Source organism: Arachis ipaensis, chromosome B06 (genome assembly GCF_000816755.2).
Source record: "Arachis ipaensis cultivar K30076 chromosome B06, Araip1.1, whole genome shotgun sequence".
NCBI lineage: Eukaryota > Viridiplantae > Streptophyta > Magnoliopsida > Fabales > Fabaceae > Arachis > Arachis ipaensis.
In genome coordinates this window covers 91,789,543-91,799,761 of record NC_029790.2, presented here as the reverse complement: position 1 = coordinate 91,799,761, position 10,219 = coordinate 91,789,543, and positions in this window count along the sequence as shown.

Sequence of the window (10,219 nt, the reverse complement as noted above, 5' to 3'; positions counted from 1 at the left end):
TTCGAAGACTAAAATTTTAATTATAATCTTTATCCATCAAATATAATATTGAATCACAATCTCTTATTTATAATTCTAGTTTCTTAAAACAATCACTGTCCAATAGAAGATTTACTGTGTACTCAGGGCTCCAATTCTTCAAGAGGCTTTGTGATGTGAAATTGGAATGCTCTTTCCATGGTTTCCTTCGCTTCCGTGCATGCAAGATAAAAGCCAAGGAAAAATAGATGGAAATCTTCCTAAGTTCCTATGTCTATTATAATTTTCGAGAGTGGAGAGGATTGAAAGACGGTTATGACAATGTAGGAATAGAGAGCTTTTAGGATCGGAGTAGAGTTCTTTAAATTTACGATAAGCTCCATCTTATTGTATTGAGTATTTTATTTCTTTTTAATTTCATTTTACTTTCATCTCACATTAAGCATTTTATATTGATTGAAAATAAATTTTAAAATATTCTTTATAAGAATTTAGATGTTTATCAATCAATGAATTAAATTTTAGACTTTATTCTTTTGGTATTATCTAAGGTATTTATTGTTGGCAACAATCACTAAATTCTTTTGCAACTAAGATTATTTTTTATAGTATGAATGTTGACCAAAAGAATTCTTAAAATTCAAATATTGGATTATACTTTAAAAAAAAAAATCAGCGAATCATCAATTATATTAAACTTTTTTATTAGTTATTTTTTAGAATTACAAACATATTATAAAATGATGTTAGAATCTATCTGATCGGTTAGATTACCTACTTAACTTTTAATTTTATTGATTATTGATGTAATGATAAATTCTCTTAATTTACCTTCTAAAGTGACACGGTGACAACCATATATATATATACAGAAGTTACAGTCAACGTTAGGCACAGGCTCATGAAACATGCTTTAAATGATGTGCTTCTGCTTACTATAAATAGACAATCCCATTCTTTTTCAGAATCATCGATAAGATAGAGATAAGAAGGATATATGATATATCTATCTGTATCTACTGGAACCACTTCACTTAATTAGTCATGTCTTAACTAATATTGAAAATACACCAACTCAAGACTCATCACTAGTCACTTTCGGTTCTGTTGAATTATTCCACACTGTATCATCCATATACCTTCGTTGGCGTCCTCATAACTTAGTGTGTGTTTGGATTACAATTTGTAAATAAAAATTTGTATAAAATTAATTTTATAAATTTAATTTTGATAATAAAAAAATTTGTGATAAAGTGATTCAATAATCTTATTCTTAATATTATTTTAGAATCCAACGTTTATGAACGGAGTTTTTTAATAACATACAAAATTACTAATGTTTATAAACGGAGTTTCTTAATAACTTATTCTCACCCCACTTTCTTTGTTTCCATTTCTTTTTCCTTTTTTGCAAAGCCTCAATCATGGTCAGTGACGGACCCAGAAAATTTTAGGAGTGGAGGCAAAAATATATACACTAAAATAAAATTTGTTAAACATTATTAATTATATATGGAGATATAAAAATTTAAAAAAATTAGTGAACACTTTTATTTTTAATATACTATTCATTATATATAATTTATAAAAAATATTTTTTTATTTCTAAAATTTAAACTTAAAATATTTTAATTAAATTATAGATAACTTATTATCCTAACTAATTTTTTATATATAAAGATTGAAAATAAATTGAGAATAAAATAAAATATATAAAATCGTAGAGAGAATAAAAAATTAAATTAATATCTAAGTTATAATTGATTGAATTAAAATTTACAATTAAAAATATCAAAAAGAGAAACAATAAAATTGAAAGATACATAGAGTCATAGAGAGTTATATAAAATAAAATAGAAAATTTAAAATTTACCTTTTTTGATGAAAAGAAGATGACCACTAAACAAAGAATAGAAAAAGAAAGTTGAAAATCTGAAACTAAGAAAAGGGTTTAAGAGAATAAATGAGTGACGGCTGGGATTTAAAAATAGAAGAAGACTAAATTTAATTAGGTTAACTAATAATCAAAATCATAAAAAAATAAAAATAGATTTAAACTTTTAATAATTAGACTTAATTTATTTATCTTTATTATTACAATTCTCTTAACACTTATAAATACCCTTTTATATTGTATCATTCCAGACAACTTGAATACACACAAACCTTTTCTCTATCGTTCTTTCTACCCTTTCTAACATAGTATCAGAGCTATGGTATCCTCCTTGAGCAGGATAGGTTGTTTTTCTTTGATTGAAATTACCGTATTTTTCATACTTTTCTTCCGTGCCATTTTTTTCCTTTCCTTTTGTCATTGCTTTGATGCTTTTTTACCTCACTGATTAGCTCATTAATCTACTACTTACTTATTCTCATGGAGAAACCATATATTTTTCGTCACCTTCCGATAGTTTGTCATCTCTTTACACTTTGTCACTTTTTCAGGAGTTTTCCGGCAGTTCGCCATCTTTTCAGCAGTTTTTCAGCAGTTGGTCACTCTTCCAGCAGTTCTGTTTGTGTTTTTTTTGTGGCAGTTTTGTCTGTGTTTCTTTGTGGCAGTTCCGTTTGCGCTTTCCTTGTGGCAGTTTCGTCTGCATTTCCTTGTGGCAATTCCATCTGCGTTTTCTTGTGGCAGTTCCGTATGACGTTTCCTTGTGGCAGTTTTTTTTGTGCTTTTGTCTGGCAGTTCCGTCTTCTGCGCTTTCTTCAGGCGATGGCAGTTCCATCTGCGCTTCCTTCCGACAGTTCTGTCTGCACCCGTTATATTAGTTTATGCATTTTTTTATTTTGTTGTTTTAAATGAATATATTATGATTAATTAGCATTCATTAGAATTATTTAGTATATATGAATATTTATTCTAGAAAATTACATCTTTATTATTACGATTCTCTTAGCACCTATAAATACCCTTTTATATTGTATCATTCCAAACAACTTGAATACACATAAATCTTTTCTCGATCATTCTTTCTACCCTTTCTAACAATTAATAGTAATATATAATTTGTGATTAAATTAAAATATTTATATTAGGATATTCTATCTTTTTAAAAAATTTGCTTTAGATAATATTAATTATTGAATTTATAGATATTTTCTCATGATTTATGAGTAAAATTTTTAAACACAAAATTAATTTATTTATTCCAGTCAAATCAAATAATTAATATAATTGATTAGTTATAATTAACTTAGTCAAATAAAATATTAAATGAATTAATATTTATAGCAACTAATAAATGATTAATTTTAACACTTTTAAAAACTATTAATCAAAAGTCATTAGACGAAAAATTAATGTAAATAAAAAAATAATATATTTATTCCAATCAAATCATATAATTAATGTAACTCATTAATTATAGTTAATGTGGTCTTACAAAATATTAAATAATTTGATATTTATCTCAATCAATAAATAATTAATTAATTTACGCATATAAATGAATCAAATAAAATAAATTAGGAAAGAAAAAGTATGAAAAAACAATGACTTGAATAAACAATATGAATAATAATTTAAAATTGGAAGGTCAATTATAATTAAAATTTATATTTTCAAATTAATTATCTAATTATAAAATTTTAAAATTTGAAAAATTAGAATTTGTAGTTTAAGCTATTCCCACTACAGACGGTTACTCCTAATACCTTCGTTTCCTCCCAATTTCCGGTATCCCTTCTTGCCGCCGCAGCTTCACTTGTGTTGTTGCAACCACCGGTCCACCGCCACTCCAACAGAAAGTTCTGACGCCCGCATTCATCGATGCCCCTACGGTCCCTGATAAGAGAATTATTGCCGGTTTAGAATCGATCAAAACAAGCATTAAGTCGTCGGTAGCATAGTCCAAACCAACAATGAATTCTCACTATCAAATATTAAATTCAAAACAGAATAACCGAGAGTAATTAAACCTCGGGTCGTTTTTCCTAGGAGTTGCAATGAAATGTACAATTATTGACTATGAGAGAGAAAGAGCATGGGGAATTGGGAGTTGTGAATGCAAGAGTGCAAGGCAATGTAAATAGCAAGGAATTAAATAAACATGCAATGAATGTAAATGGCAACTCTTGGCAAGTATTGGGTAGTCTAGGTTTTCTATCCTAGTTATGGACCACAAACATGGTAATTATGTAGAATCAATCCAAACTAGTCAATCCTCCTTGAAAATTAGTCAAAGGGTGTAATTGATCTCAATCAATAAGTCCTAGTCAACTCACTAATTATTTAGTGAAAGACTAGCGTCAATAGAAACCAAACCAATTAACTATTCTCACAAAATGCAGAATGGACATCCACAACTCAATTCCACCCAAACACCCAATTTCTCAACCAAAAGTGTGAAAACTAAACATGGAAGAAATTAAACATCAAAACAATGAAAGTCAAAAGCAATTAAATGCAATGAAAGGAAACTTCAAATGCAAGAAAACATCTTGGCAAGTAATTGAGAGCTAAGGTTACCTATCCTAGCCATTGACCACAAACACATGATGATTATGAAGAGTTAATCCTACTTATTCAACCTTACATCGAAGATAAGTCAAATAGGCATAGTTAATTTCAATCCATAAGTCCTATGTCAAAACTAGGGGTCACATAGAGTCAATGGAGACCAAATCAACTAACTACTCTAATATATCAAACAAGAATGGACATCAATCAACTAAGTGAAAACTAAGCCAAGCATTTTATCAAACACTTGGTGTGCATGAGAATAAAATAGTATTAAATTGCAATAAAATAAAAATCCAAAATACCAAAAGCAAGGAAATGACAATAACAATTAAAAGAAGTAATAAATGACATGAAAACATAAATTGCATTGATTGAAAGTAAAATTAACATAAAGTGTTCATAACATAAAAATAGCAAAAGAAAAGAAATTACAAGAGAAATAAAGAAGAGAAAGACAAGAGAAGCATGAAAACATAAAGGAAACTACATTAAAACAATAATTAAAGATAGAAATTAAAGAGGAATTAACTAAACCTAACCTAATTCTAGAGAGAGGGGGGAGCTTCTCTCTCTAGAAACTAAGAGAAAACATAACAAAAGCTAAACCTAATTGCCCCCTTCATTCCTCTTCACTTTGGCCTCAAATAGCTTCAGAAAATGAGTTGGACTGGGTTTTGGAGGCCCAAAAATTGCCCCCATCAATTTGCATTAATGACCTCATGTACATGCATGCGTGCGTACGCACGACCTACTATGCATACGCACAATTGCGCAGAATTTCCATTGTGCGTACGCACGACATTTGGTGCATACGCATCCTTGCACGAAGTCACCGTTGTGCGTTTAATTTCTTGCCCATTTAATTTCTTGCCCTTTTATCAATCAAATCCCTTGTTCTCTCATAGCCAATAATTGACCACTTTATTTCAATTCCTTGTGAGACGACTCGAAGTCTAAATACTTCGGTTAATTCTTATTTGGGGTTTGTATATGTGACAACCAAATTTTTGCATGTGAGGATTCTTTGTCGGTGTAGAACTATGCTTGCAACGAGTAATTCTTTTCTATAAGAATAAAATTTAGACCATCGAGCAAATCTCAGTTATAAAAAAATGGCGCCGTTGCCGGAAAATTGTAATGGTGCTATATTGTTGGCTATTGTATATATTGTGAATAGCTTGATTTTTGGTTTGTTTGTTAAGTTTTGTTGGTTTTAGGATTTTGTTCTCTTTGTTTCTTATTAATACTTGTTTTTATTTTCTCTTTCACTATGAATTCTCATCCTTTTGGCTATGAGCATGGTTACAACTATGTTGTAGGAAATGGAAGCTTTAATGGGGACGTGCATCAAGGATTTGGAGATCAAAAGTGGGAGGAGCCCCAAGCTTATGGACAACTTTCTTGGCAACAACCTCCTCCGGCTTCTTATGGGTACAATTCAAATCTTGATGCATACCAATCTAATGTATGTGATGACCCTCACTGTGGTTGTCAACCACAATCATCATATGCATATGAACCCCCTCCTCAATATAGCCCTCCACCATACTCACAAGCCTCACACCACCATTCACATCCATATGACCCTAACCCATATCCACCATACCAACCACCATATGAACCATATCTAGAGCCACTACCATTCCAACACCAATACTCCCATGAACCACCTCAAGAATTTTACCAATATGAACCACCTTCCAACTACAATACCCTTCTTTCAAACAATGAACCCTCTCTTCCACCACCGCCTTCTGATGAAGCTACTATGCTAGAACTGAGAGATCTTGAATCTCATATCTTAAGGCAATAAGAGGAGGATGAAAAGAAGTTTGAGGAGTTAAGAGCTAAGATGGCTATCATGGTAGAAGCCGTTAGCAACATAGTCTCATCCTGCCTAAGTTTGCACGATCAAGGCACTCCTAGTGTTAAATATGGAGAAGTAACCAAAGAGCTTAGTAAGGGAATGAACTTGAAGCTTCAAAGTGAGAAAGATGAGTTAAAGCAAGAAGTACAACAAGAGGAGGAGGTAGAGATTATTGAACAAGAGGAAGTAGTGGTTGGGCGTTTAGGATATGTTGAGCATATAAAGGAATCCCGAGTTGAAGAGCCTTCTTCCACGGAGTTTGGAAGGGATGTTAAAGAGGAGAGTGATGCTAAGGAAGTGGATAAAGAGTTGAGGGAAATTGATCAAGAAGTAGATTCCATCATTAGTGATTTTTTGTCTACATTGATCAATCCCCTTGATGATCTTGTTGAGCCTTCTTCCATTAGACTAGAAAGCAATGTTGAGGAGGATGTGCAACCTCCAAGGCATATTGTGAGTGAAGAATTGGAAGAAGTGTTCCAAGCAACAAGCTCTCCTATCTATGATGATTCCGCATCAACACATGATCCTTTTGAGCTTGATGAGTCCTTCCCCATTATGCTTGGGATTGATAAGGAGGTAGACTTTACTAAACCTCCCCTTTACGATTTGAGTGATGGATAAGAGATAGAATAATTTGGTGAAGAAGAATGTGAACTTGAGGAAGCTTGGCAAGAGGTAGAGTTTGAAGAACCTTGTCAAGTGGTGGAAGCCTCTAGAAGAGGATGGACGGGAGTGGAGCGTGCTTTGTCAAGACCGTTGGGAACTCCTCCACATAGGTTGTCATCTAATCCATCATTTGAGTGGGTAAAACTTCTAACTCTTAGCTTTATTATCCCACTTGAATTTGGTTTGCTTGAGACGGATGGCCAACTTAGGGCGCTTTGTGGAATCAAGCATAAAAGGAGGATGTTTAGTAGTTGGCGTTGTAAGTCTAGGCTCATTATGGTTGGAAGCTCAAAATTAAGGAGCATGGATTGGTGTAGTGCTCAAGTAGATGGGTCTAGGAGGATCGTTTGGTGCCTTTATGAGAATTCATCCCTCTTGCCACCCAGAGAAAATCACTGATGAGTGGACTTTTGTGTGGTCTAGAATTTCACCAATGAAATCTTGTTGTAAAGTATAGTTTCTAAACCAACAATAATCCTTTCATACAAAAATTTGTTTGTCACAAGTACAAACTGCTAAAATCTATAAACCGAAGTATTGAACCTCGGGTCGTTCTCCCTAGGAATTACAATAAAGTGTTCTTGTTATTGGTTATGAGGTATTTTTTGGGTTTAGGGTGAGAAACATGAAAAGTAAATGGCAATGAAAATAAACTAACAACTAATAAAGCTCTTGGCAAGGTATGAGAACTAGAAGTCCTATCCTAGTTATCCTCCTCAATTGTGACCACAATTGTGACCACAATTGTCCATTACTACCACTTAGTTAACCTCTAATCATGGAGGAAAGTCAAGTGGATGAATCAACCTGATTCCACAAGTCCTAGCCAACTCCCAAGGGAAAGACTAGCTTTAGTGGTATCCAAATCAATTAGCAACTTCTAATTATCAATCTACAAAGGAATTAGATAACTCAAGCGTCACTAATTACTCTACTAAAGCCAAGAGGAGAAAATTCTATACTAAAATCCAACCAAACATTTAATCAAACACTTGGAAGGCATAAAAAAAGAAAGCATAGTAAAATTGCAAGGAAAGTAAATCTACACTACTCAATTGCAAGGAATTAAACAACAACAAATCAAATGAACAATAAAAGAACATGAATCATAAATTTGCATTAAAGAAAAATGGAAGAACAAAAATGCATCAACATAAAAGCAAGGGATTACAAGAATTAAAAGCAAAACTAGAGAGAGAAAAGGTAGAAGGAGAAGAATTACAACAAGAAAAGTAAATCAAAGCATGAATTAAACCTAGATCTAAGAAATTCTAAGCTAGATCTAACCTAATCCTAATCCTAGAGAGAAGTGAGAGCTTCTCTCTCTAAAAACTAACATTCCCTCCAAAAATTAAACTAAACTAAACTAATGTGTGAAAGTATATTAATTCCCCTTCAATCCTTGGCTTAAATAGCATCAGAAATGAGTTGGATTGGGCCCACAAGGCTTTAGAATTCGCTGGCCACGTATTGCTTTAAGTGGATCATATAGCAGCAACAATGCATGCACGTACAGTGCGCGTACGCGTCACCATACATGTAGCAACTATGACAAATTTTATATCATTTCGAAGCCCCGAATGTTAGCTTTCTAACGCAACTGGAACCACATCATTTGGACTTCTGTAGCTCAAGTTATGGTCGTTTAAGTGCGAAGAGGTCAGCTTGACAGCTTTTTGATTCCCTCATTTCTTCATGAGTTCTCCAACTTTACATGCTTTTCCTTCATTCCCTTGATCCAATCTTTGCCTCCTAAATCTGAAATCACTTAACAAACATATCAAGGCATCTAATGGAATCAAGGTGAATTAGATTTAGCTATTTTAAGACCTACAAAGTATGTTTTCACTCTTAAGCACAATTAAAGGAGAAATTACAAAACCATGCTATTTCATTGGATAAATGTGGGTGAAAGGTCATAAAATCTCCTAAATCAAGCACAAGATAAACCCTAAATATGGGGTTTATCAACCTCCCCACACTTAAACCAAGCATGTCCTCATGCTTAAACCAAGAGAAAGCAAAGGGTATCAACATTTATTCAATGTGAACTAATCTAAATGCAACCTAAACTATATGCATCTATCTATATGAATGCAACTAAATGCAAAATGATTCTACCTACTTGGTTAAAAATAAATCAATCCTCCAAGACATACATGCACAAGTTGGGCCAAGATCATATAACGATTCATGAATCCTACCAATTCGAGTATCAAAATGAAGTTCAAGTAGACTTGCAAGAAGAATGCTCATGAAAGCCGGGAATCAAGGAATTGAGCATCGAACCCTCACCAGAAGTGTTTGCACTCTAGTCGCTCAAGTGTGTAGGGTCGATTCTCTCAATTCTCCCCTAATCATATTTTCTGAGATTTGTTCTTCTTCTAACAATCAACATATATTTCATGCATGCATACAAGTATCATGAGGTCTTTTGTTTAGGTTGTAATGGGGCTAGGGTCAAGGTAAGGGTGCATATTTGGTCAAGTGAGTTTGAAATTTGAATCTTTGATAAGCTTAAACTTCCCACCTAACCTATGACAACCTATACAATTAAGTTCTAGCCTAACTACCCATTTTTCACTTTTTTTTTCACATACTTGTGCGTTCTTTTCTTGATCATAACACATATGCATTGATTTTTATTGAGCTTCACTTTGCTTTGGGGCATTTTGTCCCCTTTTTATTACTTTTCTTTTCTTTTTCTTTTCTTTCTATATTTTTTTTCTTTTTCTTTTTCTTTCTATATTTTTTTTCTTTTTCTTTTTCTTTCTATATTTTTTTCTTTTTCTTTTTCTTTTTTTTTCTCATTTTTCTTTCTTTCCTTTTTACTTTGCATTAAAATATATATGATAAATCCATATTTTATGATATATTTTGTGCTTAATTTGAGTGATTTATTCAATCCTTCACCCACTTATTCATATTAATTGTATGGTTTTACTTTCCCTCCCTTATTATGTGATGTATGTGAAAAAACATATTTCCTATGCTTTAAAATTAATTATTTTAATTACCTTTATTTCCATTCGATGCCGTGATTAGTGTGTTGAGTAGTTTCAGATCTACTAAGGCAGGAATGACTTAAAGGATGGAAAAGGAAATATACAAAAATGGAAGGAAAGCACCAAACGGAGTTTCTAAAGAAACTGGCATCCACGCGATCGCATGCCAAGCGCGAATCGATAGTGGCGCGGACGCATGACTGACGCGACCGCGTGAAAAAAAAAAGCTCCGAATGA